Here is a 27,559-nt window from a genome sequence, read left to right on the forward strand (position 1 = left end):
AAAACAATCACTTTCACATGTTGCATTTTATCAGGCAAAACGCAGTTTAATGAGCAAAGGTTAAAAATGTGATAAGCACATGCAACAAGACATTAGCACACATTTAATGGGTTTAGTCTGCAATCCTCTATATCGCGCGATGTGCTCTTCTTTAAGGACTTAAGGTTGAGTATACTTCTTCTGGTGTTGCAGGTTCAAAAAAATCTTTGGAAATACTGTAAGCTGTGTAAGTATAAGCTATGCAAGCAAATAAGTAAAAAAAGCTGTGTAACTAGTGTAAGTCTTCTTCACGTTGCCCAAGGAATCGAAGGTCGTGTTACTTGATGTTATGCTGTGGAGTGGATAGTTCGTTCAGTATCGTTACTACGAGAAGATATACTATGGTGTCTTTAAATAACTAAATCACATGAAATGAAGCGCATGAATATTACCACAGAGCTTTATTTCTGTGAAAAGAAAGGCTTTGTTTTTTCTGGTGTATCCGACACGTACAGGGGCTAGAAACCACTAAACTGACGTATAAAGACATAATGGTGGCACTAATTGACCGGGAAATGTAACTGCTGAAACTACATGGACAAACCAGTAAGCGGCCATCATTGTAGTGGAAGATGCGTGTTTTCGCCTTAATCTTGTCTGTTATTTTTAGGCAGGTGCAAATATCTTGCCTTTTGGATATAACCTCGCTCTTGTTGGACGTGCTGAATGCTTGCCAACTACCATCAAGATTTCAACATACGCTGACGACATCTGTGTCTGGACTTCGGCAGTCACACGTCCTCAGATACGTGCGCGACTTCAAAGAGCGGCCACTTTGACAGCGAACTACTTGTGTAAACAGGGTCTCAGCATTTCACCTGAAAAATGCGCACTAGTCGCATTTACTCGGAAACCGATGACGCCTTATGTCATCTCAATCAATGGGCGGACCATTTCCTATGTCCGAAACCACAGATTCCTTGGCGTCATTATTGACCGAGACCTCTGTTGGAGCCCACACGTGGCCTACATGAAACGGCGCCTGACAGCTACTTCCCAGTTGTTCAAATACTTGACAGGGAAGACGTGGGGGATGTCAGTAGACGCAATGCCTAAACTCTACAGAGCTCTCTTTCTCGGTTTTTTAAGATACAGTCTACCTGTACTCAACAACACCTGCAAGACAAATATTCGTGTTCTGCAGGCAGTACAAGCTCAAGCACTCAGAGTCTGCCTTGGTTTGCCCAGATGTACGTCAACAGAGACGACTCTTGCGATTGCTCGGGACCATCCAATGCGAACTCACATTACGGTGGAAGCCCTGATAACGCACATCAGACATTTTGCACGTGCCCCCTATCACCACCTTGCAGCACTACCTTCAGACAGGCACCAATCATCATTCTCTAAAACTATCAACAAGTACAACGACAAACTTCCCTCGGGCTTCACCGCTGCATATAAACCATCGATACCCCCTTGGTGTCTTATCAGCCCCACAGTACATCTCAGTGTACCAGGAATCGGAAAAAAGTCTGAACTGTCGTCGCCTGTCCTCAAACAACTGTATCTGCTTCTTCTGCACGAGAGGTACGCGGACAGTGAACACATTTATACTGATGGTTCCACAAACATCCAGTGTTCGTCCGGTGCTGTGGTTGTCCCATCAAAAGCTATTACCATCAACTTTAGGACTGACCACCCGACAACATCGACATCTGCTGAACTAGCTGCTCTTCGCGCTGCACTCCGTTTCGTCAGTCGGGAGCCACCTCGACAATGGTCCATTTTCAGCGACTCAAAGGCAGCCCTACAATCTGTACTATCAGCTCTGCGTCGCAGGCCATTCGAACAGCTCGTATTCGATATTAGATGCCTACTCCATACATCACAGGAGAAAGGACACCACGTGACGTTTCAGTGGCTGCCAAGTCACTGCGGCGTCACTGGAAACGAAGACGCCGATAATGCCGCTCGGGCAGCTCTTGAAGACGCACAAGAAGAGGCCATACCACTTTCACGATCCGACGCTGCTAGCAGACTTCGAGTGCTTGCACAGGAGATGACGCTCTCTTCATGGTGCACACCAAACAGCCAGACCAACCAGAGCAACCGTCAATACCACCTGCCCTCTTTGATGCATCTCTATATGCCAACTGGACTCCGCCGAAGCGAGGCGACTCTGCTTTATCGCTTATGGTTAGGGGTGGCTTTCACGAAATCTTACTCATTCCGCATTGGAATGGCCGACAACGCTCTCTGCAATGCCTGTCTTTGCGAGGAGACGCTGCAACACATTCTGTGCGACTGTCCTGAATATAATGTTCAGCGACAGTCCCTGGCATCCGTTCTCGCGCACCTTGACACTAGACCATTGTCCCTCGACACGATTTTCACATCCCGCCGACAGAAGACATTGCAGGTGAAGGCGACGAAGGGACTACTTCAGTTTTTGAAAGAGACGGGATTGGACAAGCGGCTCTGACAGTGTTATCACGTACAATGCCAGATTGATGGACTCTACCGGACGATGTTTGTGTGCTGTGCTATGTGCTCTCTCTCTCTCTCCCCCTTCCCCATCTTTCATCGCCCCCATCCCTCTCCCATGTGTAGGGTAGCAAGCCGGTTACGCTAAACTGGTTAACCTCCCTGCCTTTCCTTCTCTACTTTTTCCTTCCTTCCTTCCTTGGATATAACTAGTAGTTGTTAGTTTGCGCGTCATCTTGCGTGTCTGATGTGTTTGTCTTCCCCTTTCTTTGGTTAAAAGCATGCGCCACAACATGGCTTCCATGTTCAAGAACCAACTATCCTACACACAATCGGTTATTTATTTATTTATTTACAGATACTGCCAGCCCTTACACAGGGCTATAGCAGGAGAGGAATACGAACAATTATAAAGCACATATTTTGTACATGCAAAATTGTACATTGAAACACAAAAAGGGACAATAAATTAAAATTAATAACACCAAGAGCTAACAGCATAAACCACTGATGATAACAAAGACACGAAGTAAAGTATATTACTTACAAACTAGGGTATTCCCAATGTGCTTTGCGAAGAAATCAATTGATGAGGATAAAACGGCTTCTTCAGACAGGGAGTTCCATTCTTGGATAGCTCTTGGAAAAAAGCTATATTTGAAACAGTTGGCATGTATAACAGGGGGACGAATAAACATTGGATGACGATGTCTAGTGGTTTCACCAGAAATAATTTCAAAAAAGTCTGTATACCTAATATGAACATGATGATGAATTATTAGGTAAATATATTTAAGCCTTTCATATTTAGATCTAGCCTGTTGTGTCGGTAGGTCTGCCTGTACACAAAGTTGAGAAGGGGAGTCCGTCCGCCTATATTTATTGAATATGAATCTGACTGCCAGACGCTGTATTTGTTCGATTTTTGATATATTTATAGCAGTGTAAGGGTCCCAGACAACATTAGCATATTCAATTATAGGTCTAATTATTGTTTTATAAGCTAGAAGTTTTGTTTCTTGAGTTGCGAACGGTAAATTGCGCCTGAGACACCAGAGTGACTTGTTCGCCTTGGCACACACATAATCTATATGGTGGTTCCAGCGAAGATCACTTGTGAAAATCATGCCAAGATACTTATGCTGATCAACTCTTATAAGTTCATGATAATTAATAAAATAATAGTTTAAGAAATTTAACGTTCTAGAGACTGTCATAACTACAGCTTTTAACGGATTTAGCACCATTTGCCATTTATCACACCATTTCTTTATCTTCTGTAAATTTGCTTGTAATTTAGCCTGGTCTCCTACTGTACAATATTATTGTATATAATGCAGTCATCTGCAAAGAGCCTGATGGAGACGTCTATATTATTTGGGAGGTCATATATAAACAAGAGGAATAAAAGGGAGCCCAAAACACTGCTTTGCGGAACTCCCGACTTTACACATGAAATCTGAGACCTTGTACCACTAATTTCCACACATTGCTCGCGAGAAAGAAAATAGGATGAGAACCATTGTGTAATAGCAGCATTTTTGAACATAACATTAATTTTTCTTAGTAGTTTATGGTGAGACACTTTATCAAATGCCTTCGCAAAGTCCCTGAAGATCATATCCGGCTGTCCCCGAAAGTTAATAGTTTCTGAAAGATCATGGGCTAATTCGATGAGCTGAGATGTTGTGGATAGGCCTTGACGAAAGCCATGTTGATTGATAGATAACGAGTTATATTCATTAATATAATTTAACAGATGTTTCGAGATGATGTGTTCAAGCAACTTTGAACAGGTATTAGTAATTGATATAGGGCGATAATTTGCTAAATTGTCAGCACCGGCGCTTTTGAGGACAGGAATCACTTTAGCTTGCTTCCACACCTTTGGTAAAAAACCGCTATAAAGTGAAGACCGAAAAATAAATGCAAATATTTAGAATTCCATTCGGCGTGTCGATAACGAAACTCGTTAGGAATGCCATCGGGTCCAGGGTTTTTCTTTATAATCAAACGAAGCAAAACGTTGAGCACACCTTGTTCAGAAATTTCGACGTCAGCAATAGGCGGCCTGTCAGATGGAGTTTCAATACTCGGCATAATCCCGTTATCTTCTGTGAACACAGATGCGAAATAATCATTGAAACTCTCGGAAGAAGGATGCTCATTAGATTGTGTCGTTGAGCGAGCATTCGATGATGGATTTATATATCTCCAAAATTTACCCGGTGCTTCCTTTAGAAATTTTATGATTGTGATACCAAAGAACCTTTGTTTGGATTCTTTCATAAGTATCTTAAGATTCCTTCCAATGCATTGAATGGTGGAACGAGTCTGAGTGCTAGGATTCTTTTTATAATTCTTACGTTTTCGTTTTATTAGCCTCTTTAAGTGTATTATTTCTCTAGTTATCCAAGGGCTTCTATTGCTAGCTTTTTTTATACGCTTAGGTATATACAGTTTTATAGAAGACATGACCAAATCAGAAAAGTACTCCCAGAGACAATCAGGACCCTGATTATGCATATAAAGTTCAGAGAATCTCTCATAAGAGTCCGCTAGCAATTCTAGAACCCCAACATCATCAGCTCTAGCAAATTTTAACACGACATTTTTGCGGGGATGATGTACAGTATTGGCGGAAAGGCTCAAAGACAGTACTACAAGTTTATGGTCAGAGATGCCTTCACTGGTCTCACAGTCTATTTGTAAAGGCAACAGGTGATTAGACACGAAAACAAGATCAAGGATAGACGAAGAACGAGCATTGATTCTAGTATAGTCGGTCACCACTTCGTTTAAACCAAAACAAAAAACAAAATCAAGAAGCTCATTGCAATTCAAAATTTCTCTATCTCCAGGAGAGTAAGCATTCCAGTTTATTCCAGGTAGGTCGAAATCACCCAAAAGTATGATATTGTCTCCTTGTTGCATATTGTACTCCACAAAGCGGCGGAGAGAAGAAAGAACCTGGACTGGTGAATTTGGTGGCCTATATATACCGCCTATGTGGACTGAACGATTCGTACAAATTATCTTAATCCAAACTGCCTAAATGTCAGCGGGGACAGGAAGTATAATAAAGTCAATGTTATCGCGAATCATTAACGCAGCTCCACCACCACTACCATCCCGGTCCTTCCTTACCATTACATAAGACTTTGGAGTTACCTCGCTATCTAGTATATATCTATGAAGCCATGTCTCATTAATCATTGTAATATCTGGATCATGCTCTAAAATCATAGCTTCGAGAATGACGACGCATTCCTTGGAATGATAAGCGCGGAAGACTTCGCTGAACAGCAACGGGCAGACTCGGAGCTAAAAGGCCTCGTCGAATATTTGGGAGGGCACACCGACGTTGTCCCCAGGGCATTTAAGCGCGGATTATCTTCCTTCACGCTTGAAAACAATCTACTCGTGAAGAAGAAATTCTGACCAATCCGCGCCAACTACCTTCTTGTTGTTCCGTCGGCGCTGCGTGCAGAAGTACTGCGCGCCCTACATGACGATCCGACCGCTGGACACCTCGGATTTTCCCGGACACTATCGAGGATACAAGAAAAGTATTATTGGCCGCGCCTGACCGCCGACGTCGCCCGTTATGTCAGAACGTGCCGAGACTGTCAGCGACGCAAGACACCAACGACAAGGCCAGTCGGATTACTACAGCCAATCGAGCCTCCTTGCCGACCATTCCAGCAGATCGGGATGGACTTGCTGGGACCCTTTCCGACGTCAACAACCGAAAATAAGTGGATCGTCGTAGCGACGGACTACCTCACCCGCTTTGCTGAAACTAAAGCACTGCCGAAAGGTAGCGCAGCCGAAGTGGCGAAATTTTTCGTCGAGAACATCCTGCTGCGACATGGTGCTCAAGAAGGCCTCATCACCGACAGAGGAACGGCTTTTACAGCAGAGCTCATGCAAGCCATTCTGCAATAAAGCCAGACAAGTCACAGGAGGACAACTGCCTACCATCCGCAGACGAATGGTCTTACGGAGCGCCTGAATAAAACCCTCGCCGACATGCTAGCAATGTACGTCGACGTCGAACACAAGACCTGGGATGCGGTCCTGCCGTACGTAACATTCGCTTACAACACGGCGGTGCAAGAAACAACACAGATCACGCCATTCAAGCTAGTGTACGGCAGGAACCCGACGACGACGCTCGACGCCATGCTGCCGCACGTCTCTGACGAGGAGAATCTTGACGTCGCTACCTATCTCCAGCGCGCCGAAGAAGCCCGACAGCTCGCCCGCCTGCGGATCAAGAACCAGCAGAGGACCGACAGCCGACACTACAACCTCCGACGACGCTTCGTCGAGTACCAGCCCGGCGACCGTGTTTGGGTATGGACCCCTATACGCCGACGAGGACTGAGCGAGAAGCTTTTGCGTCGCTATTTCGGACCGTACAAGATCATCCGACGTATTGACGCGCTGGACTATGAGGTCGTGCCAGACAGCATTTCGCTATCACAGCGGCGCCGCTCACGACCTGAAATAGTCCACGTTGTGCGACTCAAGCCGTACTACCAGCGTTAATGAACTTTGGGGCTTCGCGTAACTGACCTTTGGACTTTGTTTATTTTCGTTGTTTTGTTACTTATGTTTATTAAGTGTCCTTTTGTGTTTCGCTCTCTTATATTTGTAGCATCGGGACGATGCTTTTTAAGAGGGGGGTATCGACACGTGTACTTATCTTTATCGGGCAACCACGTTTCGCCGCCTAACAAATGTAATCGCACAGCCTGGGACGCGCCTGCATGTATCCGAAGTTTCTGGAAAGTTATCGATGCTTCTATCCGCTGTCTGTTGTCGCCGAACCTTATGTTATCTGATTTCATCACCTGACGCGAATGGTGTAGAACTTTGTGGAAGGCACGCGGGTCCGAACGATTAGTCTGGAACATTCGATGACTGCTGTATAAAAGCGGACGCGCTTGACCCGCTGATCAGATTTTCTACGATCGCCGAGCGTGTTCGCCGCTATCGTTGCGCTATAAGTGTAGCCTGTTTTGTGGGCACAGGTTCGCCCAATAAAAGTCAGTTTTGTCGTTCACAGTATTGCTACTGTGTTATTCAACGTCACCACCACGTGACAATATCCTCGACCTTATTTAGTATGCTTCTTGCATTCACATTCAATATCCTGAAGGAATCGCTTTCCCAAATTCAAGCAGGGCCATCATGAGGGCGTGCTTGACACTCATAGCGCTCTTTAGTGATTTCATTCCATGCATAAAGGACGTTATTGACCTTGATTTTGTCATATAGTAGTTTAACTTTTGCTCCCTTTGCCCTTTCCTCCTGTGTATAAAGCCATAGACATTTACGTACTTCAACAAACCTTTTCAAAAAAAAATTTAAATATGGGGTTTTACGTGCCAAAACCACTTTCTGATTATGAGGCACGCCGTAGTGGAGGACTCCGGGAATTTCGACCACCTGGGGTTCTTTAACGTGCACCTAAATCTAAGTACACGGGTGTTTTCGCATTTCGCCCCCATCGAAATGCGGCCGCCGCGGCCGGGATTCGATCCCGCGACCTCGTGCTCAGCAGCCTAACACCATAGCCACTGAGCAACCACGGCGGGTGACAAAGCTTTTCGAATAATCCTCACTGATGCTTATATTCGTACCCTAAAGCATAGAACAATGACGCAATATTTTAGGTTTGCCTCTGAAATCAGCCACCCTCATGATTATGGGAGGCTTCCTACCTTCAATCCTTTTACCTAGGCGATGGTTTCTTTCAATTGAATTGATTTTTAGCTTCAAAATGCCGCTAACACATCCCCGTTCACCTTTTAATGTTAACGTTTTTTATTGTTTATGTGATGTACAGACCGAAAGTATTCTTGTACTCAGTCCTTTTTTTTTCGGCTATCTACCTAGCCTGCCTAGATGGCCACGTAACATTTTGCTCCGCACCATGTTATCGATGTTGAAATATGTACCTGTCGGCATCGTGTATGTGACGCGATCATGGGTGAGCGAACAAAGGTACCACAGCAGCACAATGACGACAATGACGCTGGCATCATGCCAGAGATGATCACAAAAAGATGATAGGCCACCAGATAATAACGGCTACATAATCTTCACAGGGGAATGACTACAAAGATCACGGCGACTACGAGACCATAACCGCGCGGCGTGACCTTTCGTTCTATGCCTAGAATGCATTACCACAAACGAAGCAATAATGAGGATGAAGGCCACAGGTACATGACCATGACCACGGCATCGTTGCAACGACAGTGAGATAGCGGTGACAGCAATGAAAAGGCGACGCCGCCACGACAGTGACGTGGCGAAAGTGATGTGTGTCATAGTGAAGGTTTGCGTTTGGAAAGTGTCTAGCTTGTACTGCGTGGTTCAAGATGCTTCCAATGACAAACGTTCCCACAGTGCGTGTGACACGGGTAACTTTCACCTAATTAGGTGTCTGTCAGGGGAAGTAGGGGGGAGGCGTTCGAATGTGATGATAGGTAATTCTAGAAAGACCAATTTGTACATTGTAATCAACTTTCTCGTGATTAGGGCGGAGGCTGCTTGTAGCACGCTGCGATTGTTATTTTCCTGATCAAAAAGCAGAATGACCGGAATAAACGGCAACTGCACGTTCGTTAAATCAGGTGTCCGTTGCGCTGACTCTATATTTACGAAACAGTCAAACAAGCCGGACATGGGCTCAAGGCTCCTTCGAGAGTTTATGAATGCGTCAAATAAGGCATACCGCTATAACAAAGCAGTGTTACAGAAAACTACGCCATCCGCCACGCTTTTCCAGTGCCTATGGCACTGCCCTGCTGAGTTCTATATCGCTGGTTTGGTCACGACGGCGCCAGCTGCATTCGGATGGGATCGGAATGAAAGAATCCTTGTGGACCGGTGCACTCCGTGTGCGTTCAGGAACTGCAGACGGTCAACATTCATCCCGCGTCTTACAATTCACCGTGCCTAATGATGCCATACTAGTGCTGTCATATGAAAACTAAGAATTTATTGACTACGCTACAAGGGAGTCCATTGTTTCACTTCACCTCGACACTAACTGCTGCACATCTGTTACTATAAAACTATGAAGGACGTTACGGCACAAACTGTGAAGCTCGAAGTTCTAACGGCCACCCGGATGAACTTTATTCCATTTTTTTCGTTCCGTTTACCAGCACACAGCCCTACAAGTATGTGCGCTCTGCGGTGCTAGTGTACTGTAGTATACGTAGTCCAGTTCATCTGGCACTTAGAGCTCGACATCAGTTACCAGACATGCCTCGACCAATTACTTCGGCATGAACCGCCTCAGACACAGCACCAACCACAACTCTTAAAGTTCCTTACCACCGCGCGGAGGCAGACGACCTTCGTTCGGCTGCCAGCCCGTCTACCAGCAGCCGTGCCACTCAGAAGTTTTCTGGCCTTTGCCTCTCCTGCACCGACTACGCTGTCACAGAGCCCCCGAACTTTCTTGTGCCGCGTAGGGGCGCATCCGAAATTCCGGTCCACACCACGACTTTCTCGTTAGCGCCGACGGCCCGCGATATCAGTGACATCTCAGACCCTCAGCAACCTACCCCGCCGCACGCCAGCGGGCATGTCTGTATCTACTTGTCAACTGGCGTTCACTGAGCGAGCCTCCGATTCGTCTGCATGTCCGCCTTGTTACCAGCAGCCATTACAAGGTCGTGCGCAAAGGTCATGCTCCGAGGATTATTCGACATGCTCTTGAGGATTATTCAAAAGAATAGCGCAAAGTAGCAGGGACAACGACAGAGAATACGACAGGACGAGCGCTAATTGAATCTTTTGAATAGTCATGACACACCAACTAGCCCAGCTTTCTGCTTTGATAGCTCTTGAGGAGCCACGAATTTCGACGCTGACACCATTACGACCTCATCCCTGTCATGGTGTGCACGCACTGCGTTGGAAAGGGAGGGCGAAGACGACAACGAGGATGACTAGGGCACGAGTACGATCATGCAATGCCACCGGAAAAAGTCCAAGAAAAGAAAGAAGACGGTCCGGACAGCCTCATGACACGATAGAGTAACGTTGAAGTGGCGCCATTGTCAGAGCATAGGTGCAGGGGAGAAGGCAGAAACGGCAAAAGCAGCAGCCTACGGGACAATTAGTCTGAGTTCGTACTTTAGCATGGGGCTCCTAAGGCTGCGGCTTAATGTCTAAAGCTGGTGCACGTCTTCTGGGCATCCAATGGAGCACAGACCAAATCCTCTGTGCTCCTCGCCTTCAGATCCTACCCTACTTTCCTGCCTTGTCGTGCCACGTAGTCTCGCCACCCCGCTACACCTAGGGTACCTCAGTGCCGTAATATCTACACCTTGACACCCCCCACTTGGCCTTATTGTGATCACGCGATAGGCGGCACCACATTTCCCTGAAACGCAAGCTCAGTGATTCATCCAGTGCATTATTGCGACCGTAGACAGGCGTGCTCGTGCCGCCAAACCACGCGTAGCCCAAAGCGCCACTGGACGTTGACATACATATTATGCTTGCACCATTGCCATGCAAGTCACCCTCTCCTCGCCTTGTCCCGTACAATTGTTTGGCTTCCCTCAATCAAAACAAAGGTACCGTGTCCCTTGAGATTTCTCAGGAGGTAAACTCTTCCTCCTCTTATCATTCGCCTCTTTCTGTTTTCCTGTCTAGCCACAGGGGAAGAGCAAGAAGTGACTCCTGTGCGGCACCCTGTTTTGCACTACTCTCATTTTACCAGTATTTTTACTTGTTTTCGGGAGGCGCTGCTCTCGACACTTTCGGCGATGGAAGCGGAGTCAGCTAGACGTCCGCAGGAGACAGACATCACAGCGTCAAGCGCTCCGAGGAAGCGCAATCACCTCATTAGCGACACAGGTAGCGAGGACATCGTGCTGTATTACTCTGCTTCAGAAGATCTGTCAGATGGCGGTGATTACTTTACAGTTGTTAGGCAAAAATGAAAAAGGAGAATTATCACTGCTTTCTCGTCTTCGACAAGGACGACGGCGATGGCAATGACAATGACACGGCTCATACCTACCTCTTCTTGCCCGAGATACCAACCGACGACCTGAACTGGTGAAACAGGCACGCCATATCTGTCACACTGGAGGCTCTTGTTCTGAATGAGATTACGGATATGAGAATTAAGACCCATAAGAACATTCTCGTGGTCGATTTCAAGAACAGAGCAGCGCTGGATATCTTGAATACAGTCAAAATGCTGGGCAAGGTAAATATTCGCATCATAATACCACAGGACAGCGATACTTCATCAGGTGTGATTTATGATGTCGATGAGTCAATCCATGACGACGATCTCCCTATTTTGGGTAAACCCGCCACAGCAAATGTAACAGTTATTGTAATACGTCGCCTAGGAGAATCACCTTGTGTGAAGATAAACTTCAAAGAAGGAAGCTTGCCGTCACACGAGAAAGTTGGACTTTTTCGTCATCCAATACGACCGTTCGTTCCAAGACCACTTCAGTGCCGCAATAGCTTGAAGACTGCACATGTCGGCGGCATATGCAATATTCCACCGTATGGCCAAAATGCTCTGAACAGCACAGCGCTGATGCTTGCCGTGCGACTGATATCAAGTGTGGCAATTGCTCTGGTTCCCATGAAGCATCGCCGAAAGACTGCCCGAGACACAAGACGAGCCTGAAAGTCCTAAAACAAATGGGGAGAGACAACTCAATGCCCCGAGAGGCCGCCACCGAAGTGCGACGGCGTCGCGCCCACCGCAGACAATCTTCGTCTACTAGAAATACTGAGACTGTCGTGAGAAAGACGCCAGTTCCTGCAGGTGGTGGTCCCAAGGCGCTCACCCACTCTAAAAACGTGGTATCTGGTGACGCATTGAATAAGTCTACTGCGAAGGCCTGGCCTGCACTTCCGACATTAAGTGCTCCAGCAGTACGAAGATTGACGGTGGACTACCAACGCACCAATGACGACACAAATTGCATGCGAGGTCAAGACACCAAGTAATCCCTGTAATCAAGTCTCTAATGGAAGTCATTGACGTGTCTATAAATGACATGCAGACGCCATCTGCTCTGGGCGCACTGCAAGTGCTGGAGTGTCTGGATCCGGTTCTTGCGAACCTCGAGCAACAAGTACAATGGCTCTAACGCGTCAGCCTTCTTCAGACAAGTCAAGGAAGCGTATATTATGCAATGGAATACCCGTGGACTGAAATCTCGTATTGCTGATTTTCGCCATCACATTTTCACCAATCGATTTCCCATTATTGTCGTCTGTGAACCGAACCTACAGAAACTCGTCCGAATCTCAGGCAATGAAACTTATGTGCCATCATTTTGTGATGACATTAGCAAGGTGATCATACCCATACGGTGTGACCTGACTTACGTTGTTCATCGAGTGCGGCCACATGACAGTAATCAGTATGTCTTTGTGACCGTGACAAAACGCAAACTTCTGTTTACTCTAGTGGACGCTTACCTTTCTCCATCAAGTAGCATCGACAGAGAGACTGAGTTACAATATAGAGATGACTACTGGTTCATGGATTGTTGTTGGGGACTTTAACGTACATCATTCACTTCTGGGAAGCACCAAGGTAACTTTCAATAAAGAAACCTCGTTTCCTTTGCCTGCGACAATAAACTTTGCTGTCTAAACCATGACAGTCTCGCGTTTATGCAGGGCCGGACGTACAGTAGTTGTTCAGACTTAGGTTTCGCCTCGCGATGCCTCACTCGCTGCTTCCATTGATTCGCGGACGTAGAAACCCACGGAAACGACCACATTCCCACCTACCTGAAGATAAAAGGCTTAACGCGATCCGTTCAATCAAATTTTAAACAAACAATAGATTGGCCCGTGCTTATATCACTTATGGAAGTCACATACCACGAAGGCTTTTCAGCTACACAAGAAATTCAGATCGCCAAGGCTATGCAGAATGCTACGCGTTCATTTCGGCCACTGGTTAACTACTCAGATGTTGATGCGGAAATACAGAGCCTCCGTACAATCCGTTGGTGAGCACAGTGACGGTACAGACAGACTAAATCGGCTTACGAACTTAGAGAGGCCAGACGCATCCAAAAGTAAATTTAGCGTCGCCTTGCTATACTGAAAAATTATTGCTGTAAATCCTTTTGTGAGTCTCTCGATCCGCTTAAATCTCTGTCGGTTGTCTGGAGAACTGTTGGCGGACTTCGAACAGCTCCTCAACAGCGCCGGCCATTTAAATCTCTAGCCCTCCATCAACAACGCCGAGAAGTCGACGTGCTGAAGATTACTGCACGAGGATCGCGGATCCGGCGTTCACCTATTAACCTTGCGCACCTATTCCTATGGTCGCCCCTTGCTACCGAGATGTTCGCATGGACGCTCCTTTCTCCATCGAAGAACTGGAAGCCGCGCGTGCTGGGTGCAGGCGGTCTTAATCACCAGCACCCGATGACATCACGTACTCTGCGCTTGCGAACTTTGGGGAACAGGCCAGAGATGCACTTCTTGGCCTTTCCAACGCATCATGGCATGATGGCCTGGTTCCTACCACGTGGAAATACAGCCACCTCTTCCCACTCTTCACGTCTGGCAAATCTTCATTGGAATTGCCATCTTACCTTCCAAGAGCATTGGCCAGCTGTGTCGGCAAAGTAATGGAGAGAATGAGCCCTACTAGGTTATAACGATACTTAGAATTTTACAACGTCTATCGAGAGGTAATGATTGGTTTTCGATGCTGACGCTCGTCAATAGATAGTGTCATTGACCTTGTAACATATTTACAGCACCCGTAGCATCTACAACGAGTCACTGCGGCCTTATTCCTTGATGTTAAACGTGCGTACGAGAGTCTACATAATTATGCAATTCTGGATACTTTAGAAGCTGTAGGGATTGGTGGCCACGCCTATCGCTGAATAAGCAGCTATTGGAATGGAAGATCTTTCTTTATTTTGACTCAGGACGAACCAACAACCGTCTTGCTATACCAGTCGTGGTGTACCGCAAGGCGGAGTACTCAGCCCTACCCTTTTCAACCTGGTGCTTGTTGGTCTCGCTGATTTGTTGCCGCAAACTTCGTTGCTCGTTGGTCTCAATGATTCGTTCCCGCAAACCGTTCAGGTCTCCGTATACGCAGACGACATTTGCATATGGGCTTCAGGCGTGACATGCGTACATGTCCGCCCGCGACTTCAGAAAACTTCAACGGCTGTGCCAACATACCTAAGAAGGGAATGCCTGGAACTTTCACCTGAGAAATGTGCACTCGTTGCTTTTACTGGTAAAGCGATGGCCCCGTATGCTTTGCGGATTAATGACCAAATTGTACGATGCAGGCGCACACACTGATTTCTTGGCGTTATCATTTATATATACTTGTCTTGGAGCCCTCACGTCTCGTACATGACAAAGCGTTTTGCCGCCATTGCGGACTTTCCTGGGTTTCTCAGCGTGAATTCCTGGGACGCAACAGTACCATCAATGCTGCAGCTATACAAAGCATTGTTCTTTGGCTTTCTGTGGTGCAGCTTACCCGTGCTACGAAATACTTCTAGCACAAATATCCGCAAACTCTTGAGTCTACAAGCACAAGCACTCCAAACTTGTCTCGGTCTCCCAAAAACTACGTTATCAATTGCGACAGTGGCCATCGCCAGAGATGCTCCTTTGACAGTCTACATTGATACAGAAGTCCAGAGAGCACACACCCGACACCTAAGTCGGATTCCCTCAAACCATTTTGCTTACTTGCCAGCAAAGAGGCCGCAATAAACTTTTGCCAAAAGTATTGTATTGCCATCAGAATTTACGCCTGCTATACGATTATCGGACCCATTGTGGTGTCTACACCTGCCGCAAGTGCAGTTTCCAATTCCAGGCATTGGAAAGAAAGCTGGAGCGCCATTGCGAGCTTCCAAGCAAGCACCTTTGGAACCCATTCACAACGTGCACAGATTCCGGCAACATGTTTACACTGAAGGTTCGGTAAAACTCAACCGCTCTGCTGCTGCCATCATCATCCCGGCAAAATTTCGAGAAATCTAATTAAAAGCTTCATGCGTCACTACATCAACGGGTGCAGAACTTGCAGCACTCCGTGCTGCACTTTGTTTCGTTAATCCCGAACCACTACAGCAATGCACAGTCATTAGTTACTCCAAGAAAGCCCTTCAGTGCACACAAAGCCCAATGCGCCACAGACCCAACGAACAACTGGCCTCAGATATTCGACAGATATATCATCACAGCCATGACAAGGGACACAACATAATCTTTTTATGGCTTCCAGGACATCGCGACTTCAGAAGGAATGACCATGCCGACGAAGCCGCCCGATCTGCCCATCAAAGTGGCCAACATGTCTTGACTCCGCTTTTGCGAACATACGCTGCGGCTGGGCTACGATTGATGTCCCGAGAATGTACTTTGTCCCTATGGGACTCGAATGCTTTTACCATGTGTCGTTTGTGTTCATTGTCTCCGGACATGCGGATGCACATACTGCATGGGTTACCACGACGTGAACAGATCATGCTGTACCGTCTGTGGCTAGGCATGCATAGGATTGGCCACCCTCGTCCAGTACTAGGCAACAACCTTCTATACAAATACAACCAACAAACTCCGGCCCTCAGTCCCCAGCAGCTGCAAAGCAACTGACCACGGCGGCTGTCAGACCTGTGCCGTAGCTGATGGTGCTAAGATTATCTGGGTCCGGACAGGCCGCTATTGGAATCTGAACCTGGAAACGTTTAACGCTAGCACGTTATCTAGTGAGGCGAATCTAGAAGTGCTATTGGAGGCATTAGCGGGCAGTAAATGGGATATAATAGGGCTCAGTGAGGTTAGGAGGACAAAAAAGCATATGAAGTGCTAAAAAGCGTGAAGGTCCTGTGCCACCGGGTATTAGCGGAGAGACGAGAACTAGGAGTCGGATTCCTGATTCATAAGGATATAGCTGGTAAAATGCAGGAATTCTTTAGTAATAACGAGAGGGTGGCAGGTCTTGTGAAACTTAATAAGAGGTACAAATTGACGGTCGTACAGGTCTACGCCGTTACATTCAGTCATGATGACCATGAAGTCGAAAGCTTCTATGAAGACGTAGAATGGGCGATGGGTAAAGTCGAAACAAAACACACTATACTAATGGGCGACTTCTATGCCAGGGTAGGAAAAAAGCAGGCTGGAGACAAGTCAGTGAGGGCATATGGCATAGGTTATAGGAATAGCAAAGGAGAGTTATTAGTAGAGTTTGCAGAACGGAAATATTTGCGGATAATGAATACCTTCTTCCGCAAGCGGGATAACCGAAAGTAGACGTGGAGGAGTCCGAACGGCGAGACTAGAAATGAAATAGCCCTAAAACTCTGCGGTAACCCTGGCATAGGGTGCCACGATATGGAATTAGCCTAGACCTGAGGATGGAACGAGGAGAGATTGGCTGAGGGTACAAACACGAGCTAATCACATCTTAGTTGAAATCAAGAAAAATAAATAGGCATGGGCCGGACATGTAATACGGAGGGAAGATAACCTATGGTCGTTAAGGGTTACGGACTGGATTCCAAGGGAAGAGAAGCGTAGCAGGGGGCGGTAGAGAGTTAGGTTGGCGGATGAGATTAAGAAGATTGCAGGGAAGACATGGCCGCAATTAGTACATGACCGGGGTAGTTGGAGAAGTATAAAGAGAAGCCTTTGCCCTGGAGTGGACGTAACCAGGCTGATGATGATGAGGAGGAGGAGGAGGAAGGAACGGAAGAAACTGGTATATAGGAAGCCCATCAATGAGTTAGCGGTAAGATGGAAAACAGAGGAATTCCTGATCGAGCTAGAGAACAGGTATTCGGCTTTAATTCAGGAAGAGGACATTAGTGTTGAAGCAATGAGCGACAATTTTATGGGCATCATTAAAGAGTGTGCAATAGAGGTCGGTGGTGAATTCGTTCGACAGCATACCGGTAAGCTATCGCAGGAGACGAAAGATCTGATTAAGCAACGTCAATGTATGAAAGCTTCCAACCCTACAGCTAGAATAGAACTGGCAGAATTCGCGAAGTTAATCAACAAGCGTAACATAGCGGACAAATGAAGTATAATATGGATAGAATTGAGCATGCTCTCAGGAACCGAGGAAGCCTAAAAGCAATGAAGAATAAACTAGGAATAGGCAAGAATCGGATGTATCCGTTAAGAGACAAAGCCCGCAATATCATTACTAATATGGATAAGATAGTGCCAGTGGCTAATAGTTGTATAGAGACTTATGCAGTACCAGTGGCACCCACGAAGATAATGGAACAGGGAATAGTCTAGAGGAAGTGGACAAACCACAAGTAACGCCGGAAGGAGTAAACAAAGCCTTGGGAGCATGAAAAGGGGGAAGGCAGCTTAGGAGGATCAGGTTACAGCTGATTTGTTCAAGGATGGTGAGCAGATTGTTATATAAAACTGGCCATCCTGTATAAGCAATGGCTCATGACCTCGAGTGTACCGGAATCTTGGAAGAACGCTAACATAATTCTAATCCATAAGAAAGGGGACGCTAAGACTTGCAAAATTATAGACGGATCAGCTTACTGTCCCTTGCCTACAAAGTATTTACTAAGGTAATTGCAAATAGAATCAGGAACACCTTATACTTCTTTCAACCAAAGGACCAGGCGGGATTTCGTAAAGGCTACTCAACAATAGACCATATTCACACTATGACTCAGGTGATAAAGACATGTGCGGAATATAACAGACCCTTATATATAGCTTTCGTTGATTACGAGAAAGCGTTTGATTCAGTGGAAACCTCAGCAGGCATGCAGGCATTACGGAGTCATGGTGCAGACGAGCCGTATGTAAATTTACCGAAAGATATCTATAGCGGCTCCACAGCCGCCGTAGTTCTCCATCAAGAAAGCAACAAATTGCCAATAAAGAAGCGCGTCAGGCAGGGAGATACGATCTCTCCAATGCTATCCACAGTGTTTACAGGGGATATTTAGAGACCTGGGTTGGGAAGAATTAGGAATAAAACTTAATGAACAATACATTAGTAACTTGCGATTCGCTGATGATATTGCCTTGCTTAGTAACTCAGGGGACCAATTGCAATGCAGGCTCACTGACCCGGACAGGCAAAGCAGAAGGGCGGGTCTAAAAATTAATCTGCAGAAAACTAAAGTAATGTTTAACAGTCTCGGAGGAGAACACCAGTTTACGACAGCTAGCGAGACACTGGAAGTGGTAAGGGAATACATCTACTTAGGGCAGGTAAGGACTGCGGATCCGGATCATGAGACTGAAATAATCAGAAGAATAAGAATGGGCTGGGGTGCGCTTCGTAGGCATTCTCAGATCATGAACAGCAGGTTGCCATTATCCCTGAAGAGAAAAGTGTATAACAGCTGTGTCTTACCAGTACTCACCTACAGGGCAGAAAACTGGTGGCTTAGAAAAAGGGTTCTACTTAAATTGAGGACGAGGCAACGAGCTATGGAAAGAAGAATGATGGGTGTAACTTAAGGGATAAGAAAAGAGCAGATTGGGGGAGGGAACAAACGCGAGGTAATGACATCTTAGTTGAAATCAAGAAAAAGAAATGGGCATGGGCAGGTCATGTAATGAGGAGGGAAGATAACCGGTGGTCATAAAGGGTTACTGACTGGATTCCAAGAGAATAGAGGCGTAGCAATAGGAGGTGGAAAGTTAGGTGGACGGATGAAATTAAGAAATTTGCAGGGACATCATGACAACAATTAGCACATGACCGCTGTAGTTGGAGAACTATGGGTGAGGCGTTTGCCCTGCTGTGGGCGTAGTCAAGCTGATGATGATGATAATGCTTTCCTTATTGAAAGGGCCAACAGCCCCACGTGCAACACATGCAACAGCGATGATACGCTCGCACATATTATCTGTGTCTGCCCGCGATATAATGCCCAGAGACAAGTGCTTAGCAGAGTATTGGACCAGTTGGGCAATCGTCCACACTCAGAACTCAAAGCTTTAGGTCAGTGCTCCCAAACAGCATCCATGCTGAAGGCATAGTATTAAGCTTCCTGCGGTCTGCGGGCACTTCACGATAGATTTTAAGAACGCCGCCCCCTACCGCTTTATAGTGTACGCGGTTTGTTCGTGCTCGTCTCTCTTTCTCTCTATCTCCCCCTTCCACTCTCTTTCTCTTTTTATCTTTCTTAACCCTTCCCTACGTGCAGGGTAACAAACTGGAACTATGTCTGGTTAACCTCCCCGACTTTCTATTGATCCTTTTCTTTCTCTCTCTTTCTGTTTGCCTCTTCTCTTTTTCTTCTTTTAGTCATTACTACTCACTGCTAAGCATTTTTAGTTATTTGTAGTCAATTGTGGTCAGTACAAGCCATCGTTAGACATGTTGGTCATATCCTAGTAATTAGTAGTCCTTACAAGTCATTTCAGTCATTATTAGTCATTACTGGTCATTGCTAAAAATTTTGGTCGTTTTAATCAATTCTAGTTGTTACAATTCGACGTCAGACATACTGGTAATTTCACAGACATTACTAGTCATTATAAGTCATTTCAGTTATTATTAGTAATTACTGCTCACTAGTAAGCATGTGTTGTCATTTGTAATCAATTGTCGTCATTACAAGCCGTCGTTAGACAAATTGTTCAGTTGGGAGTCTTAGTAGTTATTACAAGTCAATAGTTGTCATTTTAGTCATCATTACTCTATACTAGACATTTCAAGTCCTTTCTAATCAATTGTGGTCAGTTCAAGCCGTCTTTAGTCAAATCGGTCATTTCGGAGTCATTAGTAGTCGTTACAAGCCATTAGTATTCATTATTACTCACTACTTTCTCTATCATAACGTTATCATTCAAAAACTGACACCATCAATCAGTTTTTATTCTTTAATCTGTCTTTAATTTGTCTTTATATGGCGTGATGACGCTTCGGCGGACACTTCGGCGGAAGGTCTGCTGACACAAACTTCACCACGCGCCTAGAAAGGCTTTTGCCCTTAAAAAAAAAGACTTCCCACGCACAAAGCTTGGGCCATTGGGCATGGGCCACTTGTGATTTGAGGCACTTCAATGAACCTGTTCACCGCCAACTCGGGTAGCTGAGTGTCTAGGCGGGGATTGTGTCGCTTCTAAATGACAAAAAAAAAACATATTCAGAATTGACGTAGTGCTAGGCGAAACTGAACCAGCGTCACGTATAGTCAGACAGTCTTGTCTTAATATATATGGCTATATGTGTGAGTATGTGTGCGTAAATATGTGTGACTATACTGGCTGTCCTAACTAACGTTAGCCAAGTTCCTAAGAATAAAATCTAGAGCATACGAGGGTGCAAGGAATAATATCGGGCCACCAGTGCTGTACCGTACTAAGTACGTCATTTCTAACCTCAATTTTCACAGTTTAAGCACGGATAACTAAATGAGAATAATCAACAAGCTATTCAATACTGAAAGGAGCACGAATTAGGCAGGAAAATAATAATTGCATTTTAAAACATCCAATTTAGTTTCCTTCGGTATGCTATATATCGCGGTAGTGTTGTGTCGGTGCTCTAAGGAAAACGCGCGGAATATGAGTTCAGCGACAGAGTTACGCGTCCGTACGCCGCGATACCAGCGGTGCCACGTGTTACTCGGAAGAAATAACGCTGCTCACTGCCTTTGTCCTCCTCCCTAATGCTGATGCACACTGTATTGGCTCCACGCAGGAAAAGCAGCTCGCCACGACCAACGCCTAAACCAATGCCTTCGCCCTTTCAAGTGGCAAGGCATTCGAGTGTTCTGTCGCCCAGACGCATAACGCAGTTCGCGGTACACAGATGCATATTGCTCCTGCCCCCCCTCCCCCACACACACACACATGTACAGGAATGGGGGTATAGTAGTGCAAATACCGAAAAACTAGCAATTATAGAAAACATAGCCATGAATTGACATATTCTGTACAGGGAAAGTCTATCTAACACGATGTGATGATAAAGTGACACACACAAAATAACTCGCACCAATATAATGCCACTTAAAATAATGCTTAACATGATTTCAGATAATTTTAGCACCATCGCAAGGCAGCTCTTTCCATTGCATTATCACGTAGCTGATGGCGAGCTCACTGGCACGCAGGCAGACAAAACGTGACACTACATTGGCAATAAATTTAAAGCAAATTTATTGAGACAACTGTTGCCCAAAAACAAGCGATCCAACAACCTGGCGACGTTGAAAACAGCGACCGCGTATGGTCTTTGTTGTACTGATGAACCAACGGAAGCGATGGCACCTTATTTATACCTTGTGTCGCGGAATATTCAGACGCGTCCAGCGATGCCGCGCGCGTCACTGCTCACACACAGAAAAGTGATAACACGCCTGAACGGTAAAGCAGAAATAACACACGTGGTATAGCCCCCCCCCCCCCCCCTGAGTGAGAAAGCATCGCGCGGATGCCGAAGAAGAATGGCAACAAGGCAAGAAACTCGTAAGCATCCCATAAAACATGAAAAATGGCAAATTTCCGTTAGTGCGCCAACGCTCACAACACTTCTTGAGGCGCACGACGTGGAACATTTCAGATGGCTCGCGACGTCGTTGTCACTCTGTCACTCAATCTGGCACAACCTCGTAGAGTAGCGCACCAAGTTGTGCTTTTATAAGGCGAGTGAGAAGCGCGACGATTCGTGAGAAATCTCAGACAAAACCCCTGTAGTACGCACAGAGCTCCAAGAACCTACGGACAACTTTCTTGTCACTGGGCGTTGGGAGATTTTCGATTATGGGAAACTACGTAGCCGAGGAAGAGGAGCCGTTCATAGGCGAAATGGCATTTTTTATGGCATCAGAGCCCCCCTCCTCTTCCTATTCCCCATTATAGGCCTTCGAGCCATCCCTCAATAAACACATCTTGTCAACATCATGGCTTCAGAGTGAGTCCTGACGCCTTAACGCCTCTAGCACAGTCTGCATCCTGTGAGGGTGCTCGTCGAATTTGGATGAAAAATTGACAACGAAGTTAGGCCACAAATCATGCACTAAAGACAGAGTAGTCAATCCCGGTGTCGACGAGCGCAACCAGTGGACGTCCGTCTCGGCTAACTTGCTTGTGGACACTTGGCGTCCGGCTTCAATGTCGGTTGGTCACCGACTGTGCGGTCTGTCGCTTCGTACGGTAACGGCTGCGTCGAGTGGAAGCCTGCTGTCAAGGTGCTGTTGCAGTGGTTGTGTTGGGACGCGGCTTCGTGTTTTGTTGGTGGATTCGAAGTCGCGTATCATTAGGTCGCGTCGTCGTAGCGTCGTATTGCGTCGTGGTCGTGAGAGGGCTCTCCGGTCTTCGCTCGAGAGCGGCGTCACCTCCCGACGTCGCTGGCTTTTCTTTCCTCTACGAAGAGTGCGTGACTTCCTCCTCTCATACCCTTGGTACGGCGATGACGAGCGGCGTTGGTAGGGCGACGGGGACCAGAAGTGACGTGGAGTGGCATCTTCAGTCGTTCCCAAGGCAGTCCTTGCGGCATCTTCGGCCGCAAGGTTGGCCTCAGTTTCTCAAGGCTGCTGGGCAGGAAAGGCTCGTGGGACGTTGATGGACGCACGGAGACTCACCTGAGAGGGGGGGTCCTCTCGAATGAGGTAGCCGGCTTCACCGCTTTGAAAACACAGCTGTCATCAATCTGGAGTTCTCCAGGCTTCAGCCTTCCTCGGCGTTGCTTGCAGGAACTTATTTGAACTGACGTGCTGCAGGCGTGGCGGGGGGGGTTTGGGTTGGCTGCGAAGTGGTGTCGTCAGGGTTTCCCATCCCAAGCTGACAGGCCTCGCATGCCTTTATAGAGCGCGGCGTAATTTGAAACCCGCGGCTCCTGGCAAGGCTACGATAGAACTGGTGCTGGCTCGGTGGGATCAACTTTGCCCAGGGCTAGCTGTACCTCGTTGCACACGAATTCGGCGAGCGAGAAAATTTGTGACTGTGCATCCAGTTGCGCAGCTTTCGCAGTTGCGCAGTTGCGCAGTTGCGCAGCTTTCGGGATTATCGCTGTCAGACGGAGGAGCGAGCACGTGTCGGTCGCGCTGCTCTGCGCGAAGCTCGAGCGTCTTCTCGATCGTGGCGGCTTTACTTACCCACTCCCCGACGGTCTTCGGCGGGTTGCGAATGAGATCGAGGACAACTTGCTCCTTGACGGTCCTCATAAGTTATTGAAGCTTCTTGTCTTTATTCATGCGCGCCTGCGCGTGGCGGAATAGCTATTGCATTTCTTCCGCAAAGACGGTTACGGACTCGTTTGGGTGCTGCTGGCGAATTCGAAGCAAGGTCTCAGCTCACGCTCTACGCATAATACTTGCGAAAGTTGCAGATAACTTGCTCTTAAAGAATGCCACGTTGTCAATGACAGCTCCTGGTTCTCGAACCCGTTTCCAGCGGAGTCTCAGAGGAAGAAGACGTTCCCAAGTTTGCCTTCGTCGTACCACTTGTTGAAGGTGGCAACTCGCTCGTAACGCTCGAGCCAATCTTGTACATCTTCGTAAGGCAGACCACTCAGAAGCAGAGCTGCTCGCGGCTGCTGGGCGACGAACGGCGCAGCTGCAGTTAGAGTACTTGCAGCTACACACGGCGACCAGTGGCAGGTTGTGGTCCAAATTCAGCCGGTTGGCTCCGTTCTCGGTGGCGGCTCTGGGTTTCTTCCTTGCGTTCTCTGGAGCAGTCTGTCGTGTCGCCAGCTGCAGAGGCACTTGGGATAGTGTCGCGGCTTAGTGGGGGTGTCAAAGGCATAAGCACCTCCACTTAATGTCACGTTGGTGACGGCGAGCTGGCTGGCACTCAAGCAGGCAGAAAGGGACCCTACGTCTGCAACAATCTTAAAGACAGTTTATTGGGCGAAGTTATGCTTACGACAGAACAGGCCCCGGAGCATGGCTACCACAGCGACTGTCATTGTGAAAAAAAAAAACGAGAAGATAACCAAAAAGTGCATCGCAGTTACCGCTTTGAAATTGTGCAGCGTATTCTGCGGCACTGCTACAATTTTCAGATCATATGAAAGGAAAAATATATGTAGAATTATGGGATACTCTTTGCTTTATGAATATGTGTTCGTTTGTTTATGTTTTAGGCATATCGCGACGTCATACGTATGTTCACGGAATACTTCAGTTTCAGCATATTAGCAATATTCAGAGGCATGAGAATGCTACTGTAAATGAACGTCAGGCTGGCACTCTTTATATGTCACTTTCAAAAACGGTTTTTATGAAAATAAAATCCATTTTGTGCCATTTACTATGCTAACTCTGTTTATAAAAGAACTTTTGCAAGAAGAAATGTTTCACCCTTAGGCCGTTGAAATGCGATAAATATTTTTCGAACACCTAATTTTCGAATCTGAAACCGAATAGAAGTTTCTTTATTTCACAACTTGAGCGATTTCATCAGAGATATTGTTTGCTTAGAATATTGCGCAACGTTAACCTCTTTTGGTACGTTATAAAAGCTATAAGAAGCATTTTGCGGCACTTGCTCTTTTCTAATCATTTAAAATCTTTTACTAGAGGGCTTTTAATATATAGACATTTTCTTCTGTTCAAACTCCTTTTTCTCGAAATGTTACTCCGTGCATTTTATAATTACGCGGGAAGTGATAATTTTATTGTAATAAATATTTTAGCATGAAATGTTGTGTGCTGTTTCTTCATACATTAAGCCGTGCAATGAAGTGGCACGGTTTAATGTATAACGGTTGGCAGTTGGCAGGTGGCAGGTGGCAGTTGTTGGCAGATGGCAGTTGTTTCGGAAAGAAATCTGCCACGAGTCACACTTTTCAGCTTTTTGATGATAGCCCGCTTTTGCTCCAAGATATGGCTATCGTAGTGGCTGGTTGCAAGATTATTTTACCATTACGTACCTGCTAAGTAGCATTTTAGCAGAGAAGAAGTTTGGGCGTGTTGGTGGGATACATTCAGACTGAGATACATAGCGCAACAAAATATGACACAGGGACAAGCGCTCGTCCTGTGTTCTGCTTGTCCGTGTGTCATATTTTGTTGCACTATGTATCCCAGTCTGAATAAGTAGCATTTGTTTCGTACATAGCATATCACTGTGATGACGGTTGGCGCGACAGCCATATTTTGGTAAATCTTCATTATTATAAAATATTTCCAATTTTTCATAATACAATCACCTGACAGGTTCTAACTACATATGCGTTACAAGAAAACATGAAACGGCAGCGTTGTGACTAAAATTTCAAATTTTTTTCTCGATGGTGGCGACATACCTTAAAATTAGGAATACAGTATTTCTTTATTGATAAGTTGCCTCTCTTAAGAATGAGTTCCAGAGCTTCCTAAATCAAGTTGGCTAATCGTTCACTTATTTACAGAACACGAGCCACGAAGCAGCTCATTTAATTAAAGTAAAGGCGAATTACACATGCGAGTTGGGTGTCTGCAACGAACATGCTCAATGTGTACATTCCGGACTCTATATCGGCTGCTGGAAAGCAAGAAGTTTCAAGCATTTTACAAGCAATAAAGGTTCTGACGCACATGGCACATTATAACGAAAATGTGTGTGAAGTGACAAGAAAGGGAAGTGACTGAATAAAGATGCCTCTTCCGTGTAACCTTGTTTTATGGTTATTGAAACACTTGATGACAAAAAATAAAAAGCAATATTTATAAACTCTATTTGGGACTTTTTTAATATGCAACATTTGCTTTTGCGTGATAGCATTGTAAACCATCGTCGACAAGAGGCGTATTTACAACAAAATCTATATCCACCCCGCTTCCCTCCCAGCAGACAATTAGGAATCCCTATTTGTGCACGTGCATTAGCTTTACTGCGCAGCTGTACCTGGGAGTTCCGCGACAGCTTTCTCGTGGTGGCAGTGGCCGGCGTCAAGTCGGTATCGACTCTCTGCCCGATAATAAGAACAGCCAGCAGCGCCGCCCGTGTCGGAGCCCAGAATCGGCAATGCTTCTATAGAGGTTATACCATTTCGCTAGTGTTCTGAACGCGCCCGCAGAGATGAAGTTATTTACAAGGGCGGCCGAGAGATGGCGGTGCCGCAGGCTAACCCGAGAAGTGCGCTGGCGACTTGGTGGTCACGCTGTTGTTTTTTAGGGGGCCCGCGGGTGCTCAGGAGGTCAGAGTAGATAGTAATGAAGAAGGTCCCCTAGGGGAACATCAGAAGAGCATCGCTGTCGATAACAGAAAAAGGAGAAAAGCAAGAAAAAGAGCTCGTTATGCAATAGGCTACATGAACATGCAGGGCGGCAGAAGAAAGGAAAAGTGGGCAGAGATTGAGGAGCAGTTACATAGAGAACAAATAGGGGTGTATGCGGTTGCAGAAACGCACCTTAGAGACTCAGAAGAGCCGCCAGTTATTGAGAATTATGTTTGGGAAGGGTTCAACAGAACTAAGCCGGAAAGAAAGGGAGGGGGAGTCGGAACGTTCATCCATTAGGGAGCCAAATGGAAAAGAGTAAATTCACAATGTCAAGAGCATCTTTGGTTATCAGGTACAATGAGTGGCAAAGAAACTTGGCTGGGTGTTACGTATTTGTGGACCGGAAAACATTGCACAGACAAGAAGAAAGAGTTAGTGGAATGCATAAACACTGATATTGAGGACTTCGGGAATGGTGCTGAAATTGTCCTTTTAGGTGACATGCATGCCCACATACAGGATTTAGATGGCTATACCGAAAATAACGGGAAATCAATGCTAGACCTTTGTGAGCAACATTACCTTGTGATCGTGAGTACAGGGCCTAAGTGTGAAGTACAGACCACGTGGGAAGTGAGAAACCGGCAATCGACCATTGATTACTGTCTGATGACAGAAGGAATTCATGATAAGTTGAGAGAAATGATCATCAATGAGGAAGGGTTTAGCAGCATAGGGAGTGACCATAAAGGCATCGTTTTGAAAATGGGATATGTAGTTGGGAAAGAGAGAAAGGAGAGCAAAATGGCCTGTCCAAATTTGAACCCTGAACAAATATCAAATATTGTCACTAGAATTGAGGAAGAACTTGGCAAATGGCCAAGTAAAGAGTGGGAATATGGTGAGCTTCTAAGTGTAATA

The 27,559-nt window shown here is 46.2% G+C and overlaps 1 long non-coding RNA gene across 2 annotated transcripts in view; it reads left to right on the forward strand.

Moving 5' to 3' along the window:
* LOC129383556 (uncharacterized) overlaps positions 1 to 26,153 on the forward strand; it is a 61,289-nt gene extending 35,136 nt beyond the window's left edge. The window contains exons 6-7 of one of the 2 annotated variants that reach the window (XR_011889816.1): positions 193 to 226; positions 25,847 to 26,153. This is a non-coding gene — a long non-coding RNA (uncharacterized lncRNA). The remainder of the gene's footprint in view (positions 1 to 192; positions 227 to 25,846) is intronic. The other variant, XR_011889815.1, reaches the window with a different exon arrangement.
* The last annotated feature ends 1,406 nt before the right edge of the window (positions 26,154 to 27,559 follow it).

This window comes from Dermacentor andersoni, chromosome 8, assembly GCF_023375885.2.
Source record: "Dermacentor andersoni chromosome 8, qqDerAnde1_hic_scaffold, whole genome shotgun sequence".
Classification (NCBI taxonomy): domain Eukaryota; kingdom Metazoa; phylum Arthropoda; class Arachnida; order Ixodida; family Ixodidae; genus Dermacentor; species Dermacentor andersoni.